Source organism: Arachis stenosperma, chromosome 4 (genome assembly GCF_014773155.1).
Source record: "Arachis stenosperma cultivar V10309 chromosome 4, arast.V10309.gnm1.PFL2, whole genome shotgun sequence".
NCBI classification, from domain to species: Eukaryota; Viridiplantae; Streptophyta; class Magnoliopsida; order Fabales; family Fabaceae; genus Arachis; species Arachis stenosperma.
Genome location: NC_080380.1, coordinates 12,225,156 through 12,250,787, shown reverse-complemented (window position 1 = coordinate 12,250,787; position 25,632 = coordinate 12,225,156). Strand labels below are relative to the sequence as shown.

At 37.3% G+C, this 25,632-nt stretch overlaps 1 pseudogene; it reads right to left on the bottom strand.

Moving 5' to 3' along the window:
• Positions 1-20,331: 20,331 nt before the first annotated feature.
• LOC130974607 (wall-associated receptor kinase-like 1) lies at positions 20,332-25,213 on the bottom strand (annotated as a pseudogene).
• Between the last annotated feature and the right edge of the window lie 419 nt (positions 25,214-25,632).

Genomic DNA, 25,632 nt, shown 5'->3' with positions numbered 1-25,632 from the left:
GGTGATCCACAAGAAGACGGGTGTAAAAGCAAGGTTTCAGACCCTGGAATTCATTCCCACAATCAAACACTCTTAGGGCCTTGTCACTTGCTTCAACTTGCTCGAAGGCGTTATGGGCCTAGTTTGGGATCCTGGTAGCCATTGGAATTACAAACATTGGTGGAGATTTCTGGATCAGTACAAGCACAAGCCACCATGACAAGGAACTCACCACATGTCCAACTTAAGGACTTTAACTAAAAGTGCTTGGTGGGAGATGACAAACCCCGTTTTGACGGTTTATCTTGTATTGAAATTAGGGGATTTTATCACCTTTTACCCACATTTATTCAATGAAATAGCATGGTTTTGTATATTCTCCTTTAATTGTGCTTAAGAGTGAAAACATGCTTTTTAGGTCTTAAAATAGTTAAATTTAATTCACCTTGATTCCATTAGATGCCTTGATATGTTTGTTAAGTGATTTAAGGTTTAGGAGGCAAAGATTGGATCAAGGGAATGAAGAAAGAAGCATGAAAAGGTGGAGAACTCATGAAGAAATGAAAGAACCGGAAAGCTGTCAAGCTGACCTCTTCGCACTTAAACGACCATAACTTGAGCTACAGAGGTCCAAATGATGCGGTTCCAATTGAGTTAGAAAGCTAACATCCGGGGCTTCGAAACGATATAAGATTTGCCATAGTTTCCACACGTATGGTGGCGCGCACGCGCATAGTACGCGCACACGCCGTTGCTGCCACCTAGTCCACTTAAAGCAAAACGTGGCCAGCGATTTTAGAAGCCTTGTGGGCCCAATCCAACTCATTTCTGATGCTATTTAAGTCAAGGATTGAAGGAGAATCAACATACTTCACATACTTTAGATACTTTTGATCATTAGGATTAGTTTAGTAGTTAGAGTTAGTTTCTAGAGAGAGAAGCTCTCACTTCTCTCTAGAATTAGGATTAGGATTAAGTTTAGTTCTTAGATCTAGGTTTTAATCTTTGCTTTCTTCTACCTCTATCTCTCAATTCCTTGTAGTTACATTCATCTTTCTTCAATTCTTTTGTTGCAATTTCCTTTTATGTTGTTCTTGTGTTTTGTTGTAGATCTACTTTTGTTTCTTCTACTCTCTTTCAATTCAATCAAGGTACTTCATAATAATTGTGTTCATTTGATTTGTTGTTGTTTAATTCCTTACAATTGAGTAGTGTAAATTTACTTTTCTTGCAATTTTACTATGCTTTCCTTTTATGCCTTCCAAGTATTTGATGAAATGCTTGGTTGGATTTTAGAGTAGAATTTTATACTCTTGGCTTGGAAAGGTAACTTAGGACCTCTTGAGTTACTAATGTCCAAGTAATTGATGATTGGGATCCATTGACTCTAGTTCTCACTAATTGAATTAGTGGAGAGTTAGGACTTATGGACTAGGATTGATATAGCTCATTTGACTTTCCTTTACTACTAGTTAGAGGATGATTTAATGAGATTAATCCTTGCCAATTCTCATATTGTGGTTAGTGATTAGGATAGAGATCCTTGACCACCAACCCATGCCAAGACCTTTTTAGCCATTAGTTTACTTTCTTGCCATTTATCTTTCATGCTTCATATCAAAACCCCAAAATAACTCACAACCAATAACAAGACACTTTATTGTAATTCCTAGGGAGAACGACCCGAGGTTTGAATACTTCGGTTTATAAATTTTTGGGGTTTGTTTTAGTGACAAACAACTTTTTGTATGAAAGGATTAGTGATTGGTTTAGAAACTATACTTGCAACGAGAATTCATTTGTGAATTCTAAACCGTCAAAAATCCATTCGTCAAAATGGCAGACAACCCACTGTGGTATGATCACTCTTCTTCATTCTTAGTTATTTTTCGTAGCAGTAGTTTTCTTACTTATTTGATTTTTATTGAGTTCTTACTAATTTTCTGATCATGCAGCTATTTTCAAACAGGAACCGGATAAAAAAAGGGGCACACGACGCGTACGTGTCAAATGGGTGTGCGTGAAAAATAAAAATAAACAGAGAGTTGTGCGGGAGTGGCGCCAGAATGAAGCCTTTCGCACAAACAAGCTCACGCGTGCGCGTCATTGGTGATTTTGGCACACCACGCGTACGCGTCAGTACGCGTACGCGTGACCTGGAAAAATGGCGTAAATATGCGTTTGGGTAGAGAGTTGTGCTGGCTTGGGGCTGGAAGTGTGCTAGAAGCACAAAATTTGTTCACGCGTACGCGTTTCTGATGCGTGCACGTCATTTGCACAAATGGCCATCCACGCGTGTGCATGCATGACGCGCACGCGTCGATTGAAAATCTGGGTTCCCAAGCCACGCGAACAGAGAGTTGTGCGTGCGCGCGGCTGGCTTTGCACGAATCGCACAAAACCCAGGGCACGCGGACGCGTGCCTGACGCTCACGCATCATTAAGAAAATTTTGCGACCCACGCGTACGCGTCGCCTGCGCCGCACAACTATACTAGTTCGCCGCCCAGTTTTAATTTTCTTTTCCTCTCTCCCAATTCCTAATTCTCTCTCGTTCTTTTATCTTTTTATTCTTCTTCCATCTTACTGTTTGTTTTTGTTTTCAATTCTTCTTTACTTGAGGACAAGCAAACCCTTAAGTTTGGTGTTGACGCTTCACTTAGAGTTTTGTTGTCTAATTTTATGGCACCAAGGAAGGCGAATCATCTTTACGGAGGAGCACAACCTGAAGAATAAAACAACCGCTAGAATAACTAAGGTGGTTGAGGTTCTTTCATTCTATATTCCTTCCCACTTCTACTATATTATGTTCCGAGTTTCTGCTATTTTGCTTTGTTTGTTGCATGATCCTTTATTAGTTAGAATCCTAGGACTAGTTTAGTTTTTTCTTAATTGCTTTAATGCTGAAAAGATGTCTCATGTATTTCTCACTGAATTTGAATTCAAATAAAAAATAATACAGAAGTGATGTATTGCATGAGAAATTGAGTTAATTTTAAGAGTAGTCTTATTTACTTAAATGTGGTGGTATTTGACAAACCCCAATTTGAGGGTTTGTCTTGTATTGAATTTAGAGTATTTTGATAACCTCTTGTCACATTTAGCCTATAAATTAGCATGGTTTTGTTATCTCTCCCATATTTGTGCCTAAGTGTAAAAACATGCTTTTTAAGCCTTATTTTGATGAATTCTATTTCCTCTTTGATTCCATAAGATGCCTTGATGTGTTTGCTAGTAATTCCAGGATTGAAATAGGCTAGGCATGGATCAAAGAAGGCAAGGAAGAAAGCATGCAAGTGGAGAGAAGTACAAAAAGCCAAAGAATTGATTTCGGCCAAGCACGCGTACGCGCACAAGGCGCTCGCGCGCACATTGCGAAACAAGCCAAGGGCGCGCACGCGTACCATGCGCGCACGCGCCGATGATGGCACATGACTTCATTTATGTAACACGTGCCTGGCGATTTTGGGAAGGTTTCAGCAACCAACTTTGGCGCCAAAATGCACATAAAAAGCCAAGGATTGAAGGGGGATGACATTCACACACATAGAGATTAGTTTAGTTTTAGTTAGAAGTAGTTTTCTAGAGAGAGAAGCTCTCACTTCTCTCTAGAATTAGGATTAGGTTTAGGTTAATCCCCTTCCTTAGATCTAGGTTTAATTCATGCTTTGATTTACTTTTCACTTGTTAATTCTTACTCTCCTCTTCTCTCTCTCTAGTTATATACTTTAATTCTTGCAATTCTTCATTTTTGTTGTGGATCTAGTGTTATTCTTTTGTTTTCTTTTAATAATGCAATTTGAGGTAATTCATGTGATTGTGATGTTGTTGATTGTTGTTTTGTTAATTCTTTGTAATTGTTAGTTGTTGATTCCTTTTATTCTTACAAATAAGAATGCTTTCTTTCATTACCCTCCAAGTGTTTGATGAAATGCTTGAGAGGATGTTAGAGTAGGATTTTATGTTCTTGGCTTGAGAAGGTAACTTAGGGTTTCTTGAGTCACTAGTGTCCAATTGATTGCTAGTTGATAGCCATTAACTCTAGCCTTCATTAATCCAATTAGTGGAAAGCTAGGACTTATGGACTAGGATTGATATAACTCACTTGACTTTCCTTTGTTAATTGATTTAAGGATGACTAAGTGGGATTAATCCTTGCAACTACCATACTTGTGGCTAGTGATAATGATGAAGACCCTTGACAACCAAATCTTGCCAAGACCATTTTGTTAATAAAGTTTTCTTACCATTTACTATTCATGTTTCTCATCTAAAACCCCAAAATAATTCACAACCAATAACAAGACACTTTATTGTAAGTCCTAGGGAGAACGACCCGAGGTCTAAATACTTCGGTTTATAAATTTCAGGGGTTTGTACTAGTGACAAACAACTTTTTGTACGAAAGGATTATTGTTGGTTTAGAAACTATACTTTACAACGAGAATTCATTTGAGAAATTCTGAACCGTCAAAAATCCTAATCGTCAAAATGGCGCCGTTGCCGGGGACTTGCAATGGTGTTGTGTTATTGGTTATTGTACATATGTGAATATTGTGAATAGGTTATCTTTTGTTTGTTTCTTAATTTTTGTTAGTTTTATTTTGTTCTCTCAATATGAATTCTCACTTTGGCTTTGAGCTTGGTTCTAATTGTGTTGTAGGAAACGTGCACCTCAATGATGACACTCATTATGGATGGAACCAACAAAGATGGGAGGAGCCTCGAGGAATTGATCACTCCTATTGGCAACAACCTCCGGATACTTATAGGTATAACTTCCATCCTAATGCATGCCAATTTAATGGCTATGATGATTCTTTTTGTGGCACTCAACAACCACCATCATACGCCTATGAATCCTATCCTCAACATGAACCTCAACCATTCTCACAAGCCTTTCTATACCAAGCGCCTTCCTATGATCCATATCCATCATATGACCAACTATCCCTACCATACTCTTATGACCATTATGAGCAAGAATCCTTAGAACCACCACAACCCTATCAAGATTACTACCAAGAACCACCTCAATGCACACAATCTCCACAATTTTACCAAGAAGAACCACCTTCCTATTATGCACCCTCTCTCCAAAATGATGAACCTTCCTACCCACCACAAGCCCCAATGGACGATTCTCTCACTTTGTTACTTCAAGGACAAGAGGCCATGAAGCGGGATACACTTGAGTTTGTGACCAACTTGACCAAGGTAGTGTCTACCTTAGCCTACCAATGCTTGAACACTCAAGGTGCTTCCGTAGCCCCATGTAAAAAGTCAAAAGAAGAGCAAAGTATGAAGGAGAAATTGGAAAATTCGGTGGAAAAGGAGGAATCAAATTTTGTATTAGAGCAATTGGAGGAGCCTATGGTTATTGAAGAAAAGGAAGAAGTGGTCGAAGATTTAGGAGACGTTGAAAGTCCATGGGAATGTAGCATCATGGAGAACTCTTCCAAGAAGCTTGACATTGATGTTGAGGAGGGTGCGCAACCTCCAAGGCATGTCATCATTGGAGACTTGGAAGAAGCTTATCAAGAGATGGATTCAATCATGGATGAATTCCTCTCTACAATGGAACCCTCGCCCATTGGACATGAAGCTCAAATTATAGAAGAGTGTGCACAACCTCCCAAGGAAGACGGAAATGGCATGGTGTATATTGAAATTGAAGAATATGAAGAGGTTGATCAAGAGATGAACTCATTCATCAATGAATTTCTATCCAAAATTGAAGCGCCTCCCATTAAACAAGATGAAGTTCTCAAAGATAACACCAAGCCACGTAACAAAGACGATGAGGTTGAAATTGAAGAAAATTCTGAAGAGGTGGAAACAATCAAAGAGAAGCACAAGGAAGTGGACCTTGCATTGTCTAAGTGTGGGGAAGCCTTCCTTCCTAAAGCGCCATCCAACACAACATTTAAGTGGGTAACATCTCTATCTCTAAGCTTTAATTTCTCACTTGAACATGGTTTGATTGAAAATGATGGTCAACTTAGAACTCTTTGTGGAATTAAAAGTAAGAATGAGTTGTGTAGTGGTTGGAAAGTAGGTGTTAAGCTCATTAAGGTCAAGACCTCAAGATATAGGGATGATGTTGGGACAAGGATCACTCTGTATGGATCTAGAAGGAAGCATTGGTGGAATAAAGAGAATTCTTTGTGTCAATCACCTTTATGCCATCCGCTCACCCGACAAAATCATGAAACTCAACTAACGGATGGGTGTGAAGACAAGATATGGGATCCCGGTTCGCTGTGTGAAGACCAATTAGAGGAACTCATATCTTGGGTGGAACTCTGCCCTAGCTTAATAAAAATGGTTGGAAACTCTGTCAACCAATTGAGAAGCAAAGATCCTTGGAGATTCAAGGATGAGTACAAGCATAAGCCACCATGACAACAAGCATCTCAAAATGTCCAACTTAAGGACTTAAACTAAAAGTGCTAGGTGGGAGACACCCCACCATGGTAAACTCTTTCCAATCTTTTACATTTACTTAATAAGTGATTTGAGTTGCCATTGTAGATAGATGTTTCGTACAATACTTGTTATTGCTAATCGTTAGATTAGTCACATGCATGTTGTGTTAGTAGTAAATGAATAATACCAAAATTGCATTTTTGTGAATTGTATGATAGTTGAGTGAATAAGAGTTGTGAACACTAAGGGGAGCACCCAGCAATTTGTTTGCTTAAAAAAAAAAAAAAAAAGAAAGAAAAGAAAGAAGAGGGAAAGGGGTGGACGCGAGCGCACCATGCACGCGCACGCGTCCTTGCGTGGATGCCCCACGAGCCAACACTCCCGAGAGTTGGGCCTCCCTTGGGCAAACATCATGCCTTGAGCCCAACTCAACCCACGCGGACGCGCACTACGTGCGTGCGCGCCGTTTCTCAGAACATGGACATTCACGCGGACGCACACTTGCCGCGTCCGCGCCGATTTGCTGCCGCAAGATTTCGAGCCACATTCCAGAGAGTTAAGCCAGCTCTGGGCTAGCTTTAAGCCCCAGGCCCAACTCGGTATGCACGAGCGCGCACATCGCGCCGACGCGCCAATGCATACCTTAACAATTTACGCGAGCGCGCACTCGCCGCGCGCGCGTCCATGCGTGCTGCCACCACTCTAGGCCACGGACCCGAGAGTTGGGCGTGCCTCAAGCCCACTCTAAGCCTCAGGCCCAATCAACTATACGCGTGCGCGCACTTTATGCGCACGCACCCATACCTATTCTGCCACCCACGCTAGAGCGCATTGCACGCTCACGCATAGAGCTCAAAATTTTCTCACTACGCGCGGACGCGCACAAACCGCATGCGCGCCAATCTGATCGCGCAACTTCCAGGCCATTCTCCAGAGAGTTAGGCCTGGGTTGGGCCAACTCTATGCCTCTAGCCCAACCCCATGCACGCGTGTGCGCATTGTACGCGCACGCGTCCTTTCCCATTCTGCTCATCCACGTTCAGGTGCGCTTTACGCGCACGCGCAGATCCCTAGTTTACTCAATGGACGCGGACGCGCATGGTGCGCGCCCGCGCCGATTCAAAAAAATGGGAACCCTAATACGCGAAGAGCGTTGCGCCGCAGCGCACTTCTCCCCCTCCTCATTTCATCTTCTTCCTCTTCTCTCCTCCAACGTCCGTCGCAGCAGCAGCGCCGGCGGCCGCAGCTCCACATACTTCCGCCACTGTTCCCACCAACCCTTTCTTTTCTCCCTCTTTCACCACCACTCGCTCACACTCTCTCCCTCCCTCCCTTCCATTTCTCATTTTCACCCTCGGTCCGCGACCACCACCGCCGCCGACCACCGCAGCCACCACTACTCACGGTCTCTCTCTCATTCATTCACCCTTTCCTACTCTCATCCGCTCCCTCTCTTCTCTCTCTCTAGGCCGCAGCACCCCCACCGCCTCTTTTCTGCCACTTCCGGCCACCGCTCACGGCGGCGCAGTTCCTAGCACCACCCCCCAGTTTCCTTTCTCTTCTTCGTTCCTCTCTGCTCCCAGGTTCCTACTCCGTTTCTGCATTTTTTTTTCTGTTTTTCTTTTTATTGTTCATATATGTTAGTTAGTCTCTTGCATGTTAATTAGTTGAATGCAGATTTTGCATGTTAGATTAGTTAGAAATAATTGCGGTTAGGTAGCTAGGGCTGGATAGAGGATTCTAGGCCTGATAAGTGCTCCGTTCGTGCTTCCATTGCTGTGTGCTTATTTGGATGTTGTGTGTTGATTTTGGACTGAATGACTTACCACTGTTGAGATTTTTGATGTTTTGCCTATTTGATGTTGTTTTTATGCTAATTGTGCTACTTTGCTATCCGGGAACGTCCAATTTTAAGCCGGAATGCTGCCCAATTTTCAAGGAAATTAGTTCATTTTGGTCTTTAATCCAATTTTGGGCAACATCCCGTTTCTCTTTGACTTTCCGGGTTTGCATATTCTTTGTGAACATGAACCACAACTTTTCCGTTCACTGTGCATAAATCTCATCATATTACTAATCCACTTTCTTTAACCTACTAAATTCTCTAACTCCTGCTCACCTTTGACCCTTTTTAACAATTCTTTCGAAATTATGATGATATTCTTGCATTTTGAATGTGAGTTGTTACTTTTAATGATATTTGCTTTCTTGGTTTATTTGTTCACATTTACCTATTCATTACAACATCATGGTTGTTTCTTTTTTGACAATTGTCTCCTAAGCATGCTTTCCTTGTTAAATGCTAAATGCCTTATTATATCCTATCATATTTCTTTTCAGGATGTCGGATAAAAGCAAAGCCGTAGCCACTACCTCAAAGAAGAGAAAACACTCTACCCCTTCCATTCCATCCACCTACAAGCATTATGCTAAGAACCCATTGAATGATGTGGACAAAGAAAATCAGCAGTTACCTTCCACCAATCCGGACAAATTCCCTAATCTCTACTGTGAGCTCCGATTTTCAAAGTATCGGACTACAAAGCTCAACATTGAGAAGAAGTTGCTTCTCCCGATGGATGTGAGACGTCCTATCTCCGGTCGGATCATTGATTTGGGTATTGACTTTGTCGACCGGGATTTGGGGGATATTAATGTGTCTTGGGTGAAGGAATTCTACTGCAACTTCTTCCGTCCGACATTAGATTCGGTTCAGGTGAGGGGTAGGGAGATTATGATCACTGAGACTGCCATTGAGGAGGCACTACAGTGCCGGCATGTTCCGGATGAGTTGTGTGTCCATCAGCAGGCTGAGTTAGCCATTCACAGTATGACCTTTGATTATGAGGCGCTCAGGACTGTTATTGGGGTACCAGAGGCTACTTGGGTTATGGATGCCAACAACACCAAGCCGAAGGGGATGTTGTTTACCCACTTGACTAGGGAGGCCAAGACTTGGCAGATGATCTTTGCCTGCTATGTCCTTCCCACCACCCACTTCTCTGAGATTCCTATGGAGATGCTTTTACTTATTGGGTGTGTTATGGAGGGGAAGGAAGTCTCTTTCCCTAGACTGATCAGACAGCGTATGTGGCGGGCGCATATTCGTGGCCTACTTCCATTTCCTACATTGGTCACGAGTATGGCGGCCCTGGCAGATGTTCCGTGGTTGGATGATGATGTGCGACCACCACCCACTGATGCTGATGACAGGGAGGTTACTATCCCCTGGGGTGGTTGGGTGCACGAGAAGCCACTTGCTCGGCGCCGATCTCGGGCTAGAGCTACCGTGGGGACGCCTTCACCTTCTGCCCCTACGGCTGCCCCATCATCCTCTACTGCTGCAGCTCCATCATCATCTACAGATCCTCCAGCTGCCCCTGAGCCTACTTATCTCCTAGTTCAGCGTCTTTTCCGGTTCTTGGAGCGAGAGCGACGCCATGTTCGACGCCGGTTAGATCGGATGGACCAGGCATTGATTTCTTTGGGTGCTGACCTACCTCCGCTTCCCGATTCTCCGGCCTCCGATGATCAGGATCATCAGGAGGAGGTTGCAGAGGCGCCGGTCCAGCAGGACTCCCCTGCCACTACAGAGCCACTAGAGATTCATGAGGAGCCGGTCCCACAGTCCGAGCCTGAGCCTATCGTTGTACCTCCCACTGATCCTCCGGTTTAGCATCGAGGACGATGCTTGGTTTTAAGTGTGGAGAGGGCACCGGTAGCACTATTTGGGAACCGGTGAACTTTTTCAGCCTAGTTATCCTATTTTGCACATTTTGTATATATTTGGATGCATTTTTAGTTTGCTTTGGGATACTTTTATTTTGGATTTGCTTATTTTGGATTTTTTTAGTTATTTTGATGCTTTTGGATATTTTAGATATTTTGGATGATAGATTGCGTACTTTTAGTTGGATTTTACTTTTCTTTATACATTTTGTTTATCTTTGTTTTTAGTTTGTGGTTGTGATTAGAAATCATAACTTGAATTGTTGAGTTACCCTTTTCGCATGAAAATTTTGGTTTTAAGAGAAGAAAAGAAATGGGTGAACTAGAAATTTTTGGATTTTTCAATCACAACAATGCTTGGTCAAACATCGAAATTTTCCAAGAAGTTTAAAGATAGGGCATTAACCCAATTGTTTGAAAGAAAATTTTTGGTGAAACTTGCTTGAATTTCGTACTTTGTGAAGCATGTATTGAACTAAGAACACAAGCTTGTGAGACTTGAGCCTATTGATGTGGTTACATTTTATAACCACTTATTTTCCATTCTTGTGTGAAATTGTTCTCTTTCTATGATTGTAATCCTTGATTTGCTTGATTCTATATATCCATATATTTCTTGTATTTATGCATTTATATGATTGAGGCCATTACTTCTTTAGCCCACTTGCCCAAATAGCCAACCTTTTACTCTCCATTGTTAGCCAATTTGAGCCTATGTTCAACCAACTTATTCTCAATTTAGCACATTACAAGCCCAAGGCGGAAAACCAATGAAAAAGTCCTTGTTTGGATCTTTGATTAGCCTAGGCTAGTGAGAGTGTTTATTATTCAAGTTTGGTGAGGCTTGGGAACATTGGATGGGATAAGAGGGGTAGTATACTTTCATGTTTAGGAATTGGGTACATATTCATGTATTGATTAAATGTAAAGACCTTATGCATTGATGTTCTTGTATGTAATAAAGAAAAAAAAAAGAGAATGAATGAAAAAGAAAAAAAAAGAAAAAGAAAAAAAATAAAGAAAAAAAAATGAATGATGATGAAAAAGAAAAAAAGTATATATAATAAAGAGGGGACAAAATGCCCCAAAGTGAAGTCAATAAAAAGGAATCAATGCATATGTGTTATGAATCAAATAAGAATGCATGAGTATGTAAGAAAAAGTGAAGAATGGGTAGTTAGGATAGCTTGCATTTGTATAGGTCATTAAATAGGTTAGGAGGGAAAGTCTATGCTAATCAAAGATTCAAATCCTAGTACACTTAACCATAAATGATCCTACCTTGACCCTAACCCCATTACAACCTAAATGAAAGACCTCATGATGAATGTATGCATGCATTGAATAAATGTTGATTGTTAGAAGAAAATCAAATCTTGGAAAGCTTGATTAGAAGAGAATTGAGTGAATTGACCCTTAAACACTTGAGTGAATAGAGCGGATACACATCCGGTGAGGGTTCAAAAGTTCAACTACATGTGTTCACCCATATTATCTATATTCTTGCAAGTTTAAATTCTTTTTGGAAATTCAATGCAATTATGGTTTGGAATTAATTCCTATTGCCTAGCCCTTGTGCTTATACATACTCTCTTGGCAAGTTGATGTGTTTGAATTGAGCATTTCCATTTATTTTAGGTAGTTGCATTTAGATAGGATTCATATAGTTTAGTTGCATTCAATAAATGTCATAACCCTTAGTTCCTTCTTATTTTAGCATGAGGACATGCTAAGGCTTAAGTGTGGGGAGGTTGACAAACCCCAATTTGAGGGTTTGTCTTGTATTGAATTTAGAGTATTTTGATAACCTCTTGTCACATTTAGCCTATAAATTAGCATGGTTTTGTTATCTCTCCCATATTTGTGCCTAAGTGTAAAAACATGCTTTTTAAGCCTTATTTTGATGAATTCTATTTCCTCTTTGATTCCATAAGATGCCTTGATGTGTTTGCTAGTAATTCCAGGATTGAAATAGGCTAGGCATGGATCAAAGAAGGCAAGGAAGGAAGCATGCAAGTGGAGAGAAGTACAAAAAGCCAAAGAATTGATTTCGGCCAAGCACGCGTACGCGCACAAGGCGCTCGCGCGCACATTGCGAAACAAGCCAAGGGCGCGCACGCGTACCATGCGCGCACGCGCCGATGATGGCACATGACTTCATTTATGTAACACGTGCCTGGCGATTTTGGGAAGGTTTCAGCAACCAACTTTGGCGCCAAAATGCACATAAAAAGCCAAGGATTGAAGGGGGATGACATTCACACACATAGAGATTAGTTTAGTTTTAGTTAGAAGTAGTTTTCTAGAGAGAGAAGCTCTCACTTCTCTCTAGAATTAGGATTAGGTTTAGGTTAATCCCCTTCCTTAGATCTAGGTTTAATTCATGCTTTGATTTACTTTTCACTTGTTAATTCTTACTCTCCTCTTCTCTCTCTCTAGTTATATACTTTAATTCTTGCAATTCTTTATTTTTGTTGTGGATCTAGTGTTATTCTTTTGTTTTCTTTTAATAATGCAATTTGAGGTAATTCATGTGATTGTGATGTTGTTGATTGTTGTTTTGTTAATTCTTTGTAATTGTTAGTTGTTGATTCCTTTTATTCTTACAAATAAGAATGCTTTCTTTCATTACCCTCCAAGTGTTTGATGAAATGCTTGAGAGGATGTTAGAGTAGGATTTTATGTTCTTGGCTTGAGAAGGTAACTTAGAGTTTCTTGAGTCACTAGTGTCCAATTGATTGCTAGTTGATAGCCATTAACTCTAGCCTTCATTAATCCAATTAGTGGAAAGCTAGGACTTATGGACTAGGATTGATATAACTCACTTGACTTTCCTTTGTTAATTGATTTAAGGATGACTAAGTGGGATTAATCCTTGCAACTACCATACTTGTGGCTAGTGATAATGATGAAGACCCTTGACAACCAAATCTTGCCAAGACCATTTTGTTAATAAAGTTTTCTTACCATTTACTATTCATGTTTCTCATCTAAAACTCCAAAATAATTCACAACCAATAACAAGACACTTTATTGTAAGTCCTAGGGAGAACGACCCGAGGTCTAAATACTTCGGTTTATAAATTTCAGGGGTTTGTACTAGTGACAAACAACTTTTTGTACGAAAGGATTATTGTTGGTTTAGAAACTATACTTTACAACGAGAATTCATTTGAGAAATTCTGAACCGTCAAAAATCCTAATCGTCAGTATTATTAATTGTAATTCTGAATGCATGACATGAACAGTGCATATTTAAATCTGAATCAAAGAATATTGATGTACAAGGAACAGGAATTTAGAGAATTATTATGATTTCTCTGAAATTAATGAAAGCTTAATCCTTGAAGCAAAAGAAACAGCAAAAGAAAAATAAAAGCAAGGTCAAAGGCTCTGAGCATCAATGACTAGGGAGGTCAGACATGATTAAAAGCTCCAAGAGTTGTTTCCCTAGTCACATGCTTCTGGTGATCTTGTGTCAAGTAATCCTTGAGACAAAACATTTAGAGTTGAGATCAATTGCAGAGTACGCCAAAGGCTTTGAGCACCATTGTCTGGGGATAATGAAAGAAAAAAATTAATTAAATATTTAGAACTTAAAGAGAGTTTCCCAGTTAAGTGCTTGTGGTGTTTCTGTGTCAGGTAAAGTTTGAGACAAAACATTTAAAGTCACGGCTAGACTTAAGGTGCAAAGCACCAAAGAAAAATTGCTGTGTTCAAGGATTAAATTGAGTTAGAAAAGATCAGAGAATTCATAATATTATCCGGATTCTAATTCTAGATGACAGTAACATTCTTCTGATTCAAAGGAGAGTGAGATGCCAAATCTATTCAGGATTGCAGTTGTAAACCCCACTATAAGAAGAGATATGAGCTTAATCGAACTCTCATTCTCATGCAAATTCACACCCTAAGCCTATATTGGTTTTGGTTGCTTGAGGACAAGCAACAATTCAAGTTTGGTGTTGTGATGCGTGAGCATCTTTCCTATCTTTTCTTAGTGAATTTGCATCTAATTTGTTGAGTTTAATAAAGAATTAATTATCTTTTAGTAATATGGATGCTACTTTGAGTTTTTTGTAATTTTGTTTATTTTAGATAGCATTCAGTTGGATTTGATGGAGTTTCTGCAGCACAAGAACAAAAGGAGATGGCAGCGAGGAGCGACGCGTACACGTGACTGACGCGTGCGCGTGAATTGGAGCTTTCCATGGCGATGCGTGCGTGTCGCTGACGCGTACGCGTGATTTGAAGATTTGCTCAGCGACGCGTACACGTGACTGACGCATGCGTGTGACACGCGAAGAAGACCAGCGACGCATACGCGTGACATACGCCACGTGCAGAAAATACAGTAAAACGCTGGGGGCGATTTCTAGGCTGTTTTGATCCAGTTTTCAGCCTAGAAAACACATATTAGAAGCTACAGAATGGACAAAACATGTGTTCCCCACCCATCAAACTGAAGACCTGCTGATTATTCTGATTTAAATTTAAATCATATTTTTTTAGGAAAAGATATTATTTTTAATTTTAGATAATTAGATTTTAAATTTATTAGGATTAGTTATAAAAAGGGATTCCATTAGTTAACTATTCATTCCATCAGATTGGAACTCAGTACATTTTACCTGAATCCTTATTTTCTCTCTGAACCATGAGCACTTAAACTTTCACTGTTAAGGTTAGGAGCTCTGTCTATTGTATGGATTGATACTATTATTTTTCTATTTTAATTCATGTTTTGATTTATATTTCCATAATTATTTTCGTTCTTTATTCTATGAATTTGGGTGGAACGGAAGTATGACCCATGTTCTAATTGAGTTCTTGTATAACTTGGAAAAGCTCTTTACTTGAACAACAGTTTGAAAATATATTATCCTGAATTTCTAATTGTTTGTATTTAACGGGATACGTGACATATAATCCCCTTATTTTGCGATAATTAGGATTCTTGTGGCATATAAACTGGAATTTGATCATGCAGCTTCTAATTGGAATTAATTGACTAAGGAATTGGCAATTAATGAATTTTAGAGGAGATTAGGAAGGTCTAAGGAATTAGGGTCTAGTCACATATAGTTTGCCATGAATTAAATCTTGCTTAATTAAAATAGTTAGTAAGAAAAGTCAATCAAAAAAATAGATAACCCTGAAGCCTTAACTGTTTCCCCATATATATTTCACAACTCATTGCTGCTTGCTTTCTGAAATTCTTAATTTACTGTTTAATGCTGTTTGAATACCAAAACACTCTTTTCTGCTTGCCTAACTAAGCCAATCACTCAATCACTGTTGTTTGATCTATCAATCCTCTTGGGATCGACCCTCACTCACCTGAGGTATTACTTGGTACGACCCGGTGCACTTGCCGATTAGTTTGTGGGTTATAAATTCTGCACCACATCACCATTTAAACAAAAGCGTTATATTCCTTATCATTGCATCGCCTATACCCAACCCACTTGACTTTTTCGGAGCCTATACCGTTTCTCATTTTACAAAAAGCATATCATTGTTTTCATTCTCTTTATTCCACAGAAATCTCTCTGCAAATTAATTAGTTTCTTTGCAATCGCTTTTGGCATCTTATACAACCCTCAGATAATAAATCGGCAAGCTATTAAGTACAAATTTGATGAGAACTAATTTACCATTTAAATTTTTCTGTTTAAAATATAGTGAATACTCACATTTAATTGTCTTCATGTGAAGTTGTTAATTGAGAATCGTTAGATAATAATTCAATCAAATATGTCAATTTATTTAATGATTCTTAACTAACAATTTTCACATGAAGATAACTATACATGAATTTTTACATTAGAAAATATATAAAATATTGAAAATATTTTATGTTTTTAATTAATAAAAAATTTATCTTTAAATTTGTTACGTGCCACACCTGGTCTTCGAGGCTTTAGAGAAGTGGTCAATGTTGCAAAAAGTTGTGTTACGGCGAATGGTTTGAGAGTGATTTGTTATTGGATTATGGGTTGTTTTTCTTTTTTTTTGGTATTATGACGGGGCCAGAGCCCAAAAAAGAAAATTACACTGAGATTAAACGAGGCAGAGATGCCCCTTGTTCATCATCTACTAATAATCTAAGCACCTCTCTAGGAGGAGTATCCCAAAAGTGGAATCCTGGATCTAGATTCAAACTTTTGCGCGCCAGGCAATCTGCACATCTATTGCCTTCTCTATAAATATTCACAAAACTAATTTGTCAATTCCTCTTTTTTCACTTACTGATATCCCTAATCAAAGCATTTGGGTGGTTTATAAGATTCCTTGAGCTATTGATCATCTCTACTGCTGACTTAGAGTCACACTCCACTTTAATTTTCCTTATCCCCAAAGTCTACGCTAGTTCCATTCCCTTTTTGATTCCCCACAGTTCTGCCATATAAGCCGTGCACCTCCCTATGTTGAAGGAAAAACCAGCAACTCATTTGCCTCTTCCATTCCTCAAGAGTCCGCCACACCCAGCTTTTTTCTTTCTCCCCTGTACTGTGCCATCGATGTTAAGCGTAATCCACTCCTGTGATGGTGGCATCCATCTTATGTTTCGGATCTCTTTGTTCTTGTTGATTTGGTTCTCCACCCTTCTCTGAAAAGCTTCCTTGACTTCCGCCACTTTCTTCATCACTTCAAGATGATTATTTTGTGGCCTGTTATATTTTGGCTCATGAATTTCCTTATTTCTCCAATTCCACATCTTTCAGCATGCTATAATGAATATATCCATCCAATTCTGATTCTGGTCATGCCCTAATTGTTGTTGTATATTCATCTCCATCTATTCTTCTCTGTTTGCTTAGAAGAAAATCTGTAAAGCACTTGGCCGAATGAGCTGTGCCCAAGTACGGGAGTCTTTGGGGCAGTCTCTCAGAGCGTAAAGAAGGTCTTCGTGATGGTTTTGACACAGTTGACAATCTCCTCTACTTGCAAATATCCTTGCCTTTTTATGATTGGTGAGTATTCGATTATGCTTTGCTTTCCAAATAAAGATCTTTGCTTTTTGCGGTCCTTGCCACTTCCAGATTTTACTCCAGATTGTGGTTGTGGGTTTGGTCCAATTTGCTAATGCTTTGTACGTGCTGGCGACAGAGAAATCTCTATCATCCGAGTGCATCCATCCAATTCTGTCCGCGCCATTTTCCTTGTTTGGGGGGGAAGCGCCAAAATCTTCATTGTTGTTTCCTCTGGGAGGTAATTTTTTAAAATTTCTCTGTTCCAATTTCCATCTCTATTAATCTATTCACTGACAGTGCTTTCTATGTTTGTTATGTTCATAGTTGCTATGTTAAGAAGGAAGCCCTCGTTGTTCATCCATCTCTCAGTCCAGAATCTAGTTGTTGTTCCATCTCCAACGAATTTCATTGTGTGTTTCTGGAATGTTGGCCAAATCTTCACAATTTTCTTCCACAGGTTTGAATCTACTTTTCTAGCAGTAGGATTGTTTATGTTGATGTCTCCATTGCAATATTTTTGGATTAGCACTTTTTTCCAGAGCGAGTTAGGATTCTCCTGTAATTGCCAAATGATTTTCATTAAAAAAGCGTCATTCATCAAACTCAGTCTTCTAAATCCCAATCCTCCGTCATGTTTAGGCGTGCACATAGTTTTCCAGTTGATAGCATGCCATTTTCTCCTCTGATCCTCATCTTCCCATATAAAGCCTCTCTGTATTCTTTCTATTTCATTACAGATACTCCTTGGTACTCTCTCATGTTGCATTTCAAAATTAACACTTGGGCTTATTGCTGATTGTGCCAATGTTATTCTGCCCGCTAGTGATAGGCATTTTGATTTCCACCCTTTTAGCTTTCCTTGCACCCTTTCTAGAACTGCTTTGTAATTTTCCTTTCCCACTTTGTTGTTGTTAATCATAGCCCCCAGGTATCTTCCAAGAGCTTGATTCTCCTTGAATTCTATTTTTTCCTTGATGCTTTGCTTGATTTGCGCTGGAGTGTTTTTAGAAAAAACTATTGATGATTTTGTCGAATTGATCTTCAGACCAGTAGCTTTGCAGAAATTTTCCATTACTCTGTTTATTACCTCCATTTGGTGTGTTGAAGCATCAGCAAACAACAGCAGATTATCTGCGAACATTAGATGTGAAATTTCCATTTTCTCTCTTCCCACCGTGAAGGGGATCCAGTGTCCATGATTCACCTCTTGCTCTATGTACTGTGACAATTTATCCATGCAAATGACAAATAGGTAAGGGGAGATGGGGTCCCTTTGTCTAATTCCCCTGTTAGGACTAAAATTTTCTGTTTTGCTGCCATTCCATAGGATGTTGTAACTGACTGATCTAACCTCCTCCATAATGATGTGAATGATTTTCTCCGGGAGCTTTAGTTCTAGGAGCCTTTCTTGAATAAAATTCCAATTGATTGTATCATATGCTTTCTCAAAATCGATTTTGATCGCCATGTAGTTCTTCTTCCCTCTCATTTTCTTCATAGAATGCATTACCTCCTTTGCAATAAGGATGTTATCTTGAATCTTCCTACCTGGTATGAAACTTGATTGATGTGGACTAATTCTGTCATTTAGATGAGGTTTGAGCCTTTGCACCAGGATTTTGGTTAAAATTTTAAGCCCGACGTTGCATAAGGCTATTGGCCTAAATTGTGTGATGAATTCTGGGTGTTGGAGCTTTGGGATGAGCACTATCAGGGTGGAGTTAGAGTCCTTCAAAAGGGTGGAATTCCGCCAGCAATCCTTGATGTAGTCACACACTTTGCGCTTTAGAACCTCCCAGTTGTTTTTAAAGAAAATGGCTGGAAATCCATCCTCTCCTGGAGCCTTGAGCGAACCAATGCTAAACAGGGCCTTTTTGATCTCCATATCTGTTGGTATCATCTCCATATTCCTGCAATCCAAAGGATCTAGGTTAGGCATGTTTATATTATCTAACTGTAGCGGAGTGATGATTACCTCTTCTTGGTAAAGTCTTTTGTAGGTATTGATGATGTGATCTTTCAGTTCTTGTTCCTCCTCTATCCAATTTCCATTAGCATCTCTAAGCTTGTGGATCTTGTTCTTTCTTCTTCTTATAATGGCTTTAGTGTGATAGAACTTTGTGTTTCTATCCCCTTCAACCATCCACTGCTCTCTAGATTTTTGGAGCCAGAGAGCTTTCTCTTTATCAAGAATGTCTTCTAGTTCTCTTTTTAGGTTTATTTCCAAATTATCCAAAAAAGGGTTTTTTCCGTAGCTAATGCTTTTTTGGATGCCATTGATTCTGTTTAAAAGTCTTCTCTTTGTTTTGAAGATATTTCCGAAGACCTCTTTGTTCCATTTACTTAGATCTTTCCTGAGACTGTTGAGGTTTTGAATGAACATGCTGTCCTCTTTCCAATGTTTTTCCAAAAACGGCCTGAAATCTGGGTGCATTGACCACATAGCTTCGAATCTGAAAGGTCTACCATTTCTGCAATCTGTTCCTTCATTTTCCGTTAACAAAAGAGGATGGTGGTCAGAATTGATTCTAGGCAGGACTTTAACAACCGCTTCTTAGAATTTGGTTCTCCACAAGGGATTAGATAGAGCCCTATCCAATCTTTTGAAAATTCTGTCGTATCCTTCCCATTGTGGCCCTCTCCAGGTAAACCTAGTTCCTATAAATCCTAGATCTACTAATCCGCATCTATCGATTCAATTAGCAAAGTTTCTGCACATTCTAAGATCAATGGGTTGTTAATTTGATCAACACGCTCGCTCTTTGAAGTTTGAATTATCATCTCATTTATATACAGGCCCTCTAAATTTATTGTCTAAGTTTCAGAGAGTGGGCCACTTCTATAAATGGTGCTATTGAGAAAATTTGGCTATTACACCAAATCCAATATCAATTGTTTATAATTATTAATAAAATAAATGAATATAATATTATTTTAACAGCTCAATTCCAGTTCGAGGTTGATTCAGCCAAAAGGCATTATGCAGAAATTTATTTTACTTGAAACACATACAACTGAATAAGTAAATAAATATACAATTGTATTTTTTTTCATCTAATGCAAAGCTTACAAGTTCCTAAGTAAGAAGATTAAAAGACTGACCGAGTTCCTCCACCAAAATTACACAAAAATACAGTTAGTGTTTTGGAGTCCATATCTCCAACCATAATGACTTATTTTACATAAATATGACCAAGCAGTTTAAGAAAATTTACCAATTATTCGGTAAGAATATGCATAACATCTGACTCTGAGGTGAGTGTTATATTGCTTGGACATATATCGGGAGCAGAATCTGCAAACCATGGATGGTGATATTCAATTGCAGGATACTCAATTTCTTCATGATGATTTTGTTGTGCATTATTAGACTTCCTCTCCAATTTCTAGATCTCATCCAATTCTCTTGCGACTTCTTTCATAGTTGGCCTTCTTTTCCCATTGAGCTCTAAGCATCTATATGCAAGATTCGCAACAGCAATTATGTGTTCTTTGTCTCCTTCTTTTGTCACCCTATCATCAATAACGTCAAACAAGCAATCTTCCTCAACGGAAATAACAAAATAGGAAGCCAAATTTTTCGCTTCGTTAGGTCCCAAGGAGGATAACGGTTTTTGTCCTGTTAATAGTTCAAGAAGAACGACTCCAAAACTGTAAACATCACTCTTTTCAGTCAATTGACTAGTATGAAAGTATTCAGGATCCAGATATCCAAAAGTTCCTTGAACTACAGTGGTGAGATGAGTATCTTCAATAGAGATCATTCTAGAAGTTTTAAAGTCAGCTACTTTTGCTCTGTACTTTCCATCCAACAAAATATTTGTTGACTTCACGTCTCTGTGATAGATTGGTTGAGAAGCAGCTGAATGTAAGTAAAACAAAGCTCCTGCAATCTCAGATGCAATTCTCAAACGCATATCCCAAGTCATTGGCAAGTCCTCATTTTGGCCATGCAAATATTCATAAAGATTGCCATTTGGAATGAACTCATAAACAAGCAAAGGAATTTCCTTCTCCAAACAACATCCTAACAACTTAACCACATTTCTATGGTTAATTTGTGAAAGGATCACAAATTCATTGATAAATTCTTCCACGTTCCCTTGGACCCTGAACTTTTTGACAGCAACAATGTTTCCATCTACAAGCATTCCTTTGTAGACGGTACCTTGTCCTCCCTTACCGAGGACTCTGTTTATGTTGAAGTTATCAGTGGCCTTCTCTAACTCCTTTAAGGTAAAGTGTTTAACTTTGTCAACATTAATTTCGCCAGAAGATATCCTTTGTTCTAACAGCACACCTCCATTCTTTTTAAAGTTCTTTTCTTTGCGGTTCTTTACTATTTTTCTCTTTATAATCTTATATACCCTCCATGAACCGATGAGTAAAATGATAGATCCAACACTCGAGAAAACACCTAACAAATTTGTTTCATTAATATATAAGATATTAATAATATATTAAAAAATTAATTATGTTAAGTGTATACTAAAATTAGTTATTAAAATTAGTCATTAGAGTAGAATATACATTGGAATACAAAATATACATTAAAAATGAGTTAAACTATATATGTATTTATAGTTTTATACATAAATAGTTAGTAAATGATTTTAGTTGCCAATTTTGATGTGTAAATAGCATTTTTAAAAAATTAATATATGTATAAGTGCAAGTTTGAGAATATCAAAGTGACACCAATGCTTCACAAATAAAGTCCAAAGAATAAATTTAAATGCTTAAATTTTAAGTCAATAGTGTTAGGAGGCTTACATATTTTGTAATTTGTAGCTATTAATTAGTCATCATTAATATTTTTAATGGTATAAAATTACATTTAATAGTATGGGATTATACATTCTTTTTTTAATGGTTAAATACTGGCTAGGTTTTAATAAAAGTGTTTACCGCTAATATTTTCTTATTTTAAGTTAAAGATGAGAGTGATGTTAGATAATTAATTTTTTTGTTAATTTTTTTAAAATTATTTTATTTATCTTAAATTTTAAAGTTTAGACTCTAAATTATAACTTTTTAACTCTAAATCTTAACTATAGTTTGGGCGCCATTCTCCAAAAAATCTTTTTTAAATGATATTTTTTTAAAAGATTTTTTATAAAAGTAAAAATGATTTTATGTTTGGATATCTCATATAAAAAGATCTTTTTATCTATCAATTATGTTTGAGTGAAATAAGATGAAAGTATTTTTTTGTTCATTTATTAAGTAAAAAATATCTTTTTATTAAGAAAAAAAGATCTTTTAAAAAAAGACGTAAATTGTAGTTTCTCAAAAAAATATATTTTTTTTCATTTTTCTAGTGCTTTTACTTTTACTATTAGAAATTTGTCAAACACACTAAAAATTAAAAAAAATCTTTGTTCATTAAAAAAAGATTTTTTTTATCGATTTAATGGCACCTAAACAAGCACTAAATCTAAACTCTAAAATTGACTAGTGTTAAATAACTAAAAGTTAATTTTTTATATTTTCTTTAAAGATAAATATAATTTTTTTATTGTTAAGTAAAATGTTTGGAAACATTTTTATATTTTTTATACTTGTTTTCTTTTCTTATTTATTATCTCTTTCATTTAATAAAATTATGGAAAATAATCAAAATATTAGGAACCAATACTTTCAATATAAGAAAAGATAAAGTTGACTAATATTCATTCAAATGCAAGACAAGAAAAAAAAAGTCAGTCAACTAATATTTTTCTAAAATTATTACTAGAACAAAAATTACAAATGAACACTTATTTAAAATCCAATAAATTTTAAACATTATTGTTTGTTTAGGAACAGATGAATTTTTTAACTTACTGCTAATGCTAATATTAACCAAAAAAATTGCTACAAACCGCTACTTTAAAGCCTGATTTGTTAATATATTTATTTTTTTATGTACTTTAAGAGAAAATAATATTCTTTTAGGCTAATAAATCAACAATAGTTCTAATGAAGTAATTAATTATAATAAACGTACCTACTATAGCCCATTTTGGTCGGCTGTTATTTTTTTTGTTGCCGTAGTGGTATCCATCCTGATTATCATCTGTAACGCAAATTAAATACATCTACTGAACGAAACTTGAACTATAAAAAAAGTAATATGGAACAAAATTAAATTTAGTGATTTTCATGTACTCGAGCTGGAACTTATTTACAATGCGTGTGCCTTCTAAAAAATTAGTGTGAGTTTAGTTTGTGTTATTATTTTTTGTTTTTATTTTTAGTGTTTTTTGTTTTTTGAATTTTATAAAAAAAATAATAAAATTTTGTTTTTTATTTTTATTTTTTTTACAAAAATCAAAAAACAAATAACACTGAAAATAAAAATGCAAACTAATCTAAACTATCCTAACCAGATTTTAGCGTGTGAGTGTGGTGTTTGTGTTATGGGATATATATATATATATATATATATATATATATATTCGTTTTTTAATAAAAACATTTGACAAAAAAAGGCGCTGAAAAAATCATCAACTCCCCAAAAAGAAACTTTTTTATTTCAGAACAATATGCTCTTTCTTTTAAAAAGAAAATTAATAGCATATAAATAATTAAAAGAACATAGAAACAACATAAATTCAAAAGTAGCACCCGATAATAACAAGAACACAAGAACAAAAAAAGAAAAGAAAAAAAGCATATGTATTTAAATACCAAAAGTATCGACAAATTTGAGTATAATAACATATACTTTCCAAACAAGGTATTAGTAAAAGTAGTAAAATTATAAAATACAGAAACAAAAAAGTAACAAGATTAACACGTATTTATGCATGATGTACAAATAGATTTAATTTAAGGATTTTTTTTAGAAAGAAAAAAAAAAGAAAAATATTAGTGTCTAAGCAAACTATAAACTTCAAAAATTCATAGTAGGAAAGTGAATATGTTGTCACTTTGTCAGCCTGCTCAAATGATGGCTAAGGCTAATTAATGACACTCTCTTAGAATTACTAATATTGTTAGTTTTTCTAAAATATATTTGTATTTAATTTTTATTTGGTACTTGAAATAATACTTATTTATTCATATTTATTGTATATATAGATATTCATTTGATTTCTCATTTTTATTTTACTTAAACTATATATGTATTAGGTAATTTTTTAAAAATTATTTTATTTATTTTAGAAGCAAAATATTGATGATAGCCGAGAAAGGAAGTATCATACCGACGTTGGGGTTGAAGTGGGTGCAGCCTCCTGGAATGTAGGGATTGCCAATGAATCCTTGTTCGCAGTGACATCTCCGAGCTGAGTTCTTGAAAGATGATGCAAGTGTAACATTGCTGCTCTTGCAGGTTCCAGGGAGCCTTACTGATGAGTTACGAATCTCCCATTCTAACAACGTTGGAACGGTCTCCAAAAGCGTCAGATCTTGAGCCCAACTGTAATCGGTATAGTAACCGGAACTATACTGTTTTATCATAATCGCCGCATAGCTGCACTCCTCATCACTACTACTCGCACTCGCATGATGATTACTATTGTTGATCCCGAAACTCTCCGTTGTGACGTTGAATTCCGAGAGATACAAAGGCAAGGAGGTCACGCAGCAGTATTCACCGTTGCAATTGCCAATTACAATGTTCTTGTCCATGTCCTCCTTGTCGCCGTTGCAAATCGAAACGCAGCTGCTAACTTGCGTCCCGTTGGAAACCAAGAAAGAGATTTCATTGCATCCAACTGATACAAACACGTTGTTTTTCTGCGAATACACGAAGGGGCTTCCTCTCAGCTCAACCACTTGCTTCTGATTAGTAGTAGCGTTGTTGTGTTTGCATTTCCAACGGTGAATTGGATTCTTGATTACAATCGTGCCTTCTGATACATCAATTGACGGCACCTCCACTCCTATAGATTTCAGGTAAGGCGTATGGTTCCTGCACTCTATTTGGAACCTTTGGTCTGCATAGCATTTGGGTTCGTTCATTCCAAATGGGAAAGGGATACTAACACCTCCACATGTGGAATTGCAGCGAGGCTGCGCTGTACGACTATTTTTGTATTCGTATTGTGCAGATGTCAGTGTATGTATAGCGGATACTATTAACATCACATGAAATCCAAATTGAAGAACCATTATTTTTGTGGCTTAAAGGTGCCTCTCTGCATTTCGTTAATTAGTCTCGGACTATTTAGTATTTATGGACGATATTCCTCTAATGCTACTTTATATTAAGTTTCATGCAAGTTGGCCCCTGGCCCTGCTTCAAAATAAAGAAACATTTCCCTAAAGTGGGACTCTGGAATATTTGCATAGTGTTAATTCCATCCAACTAGGCCAACATAAAGTTTAGATAAGTAACATTCTTAGTTAACATGTAGATATATTAGTTAAAGTTTTGTTAACATACAGGTTGTTAAGATTATCGTTAATATTTTTTAATTAAATATACCATACATATACATTGAAAACTTTTTATATTAGCTTTTTTCTTCATCATTGATATTTATTAATTTCTCAATAAATAAATATGTATGTGAATATGGACTACATGG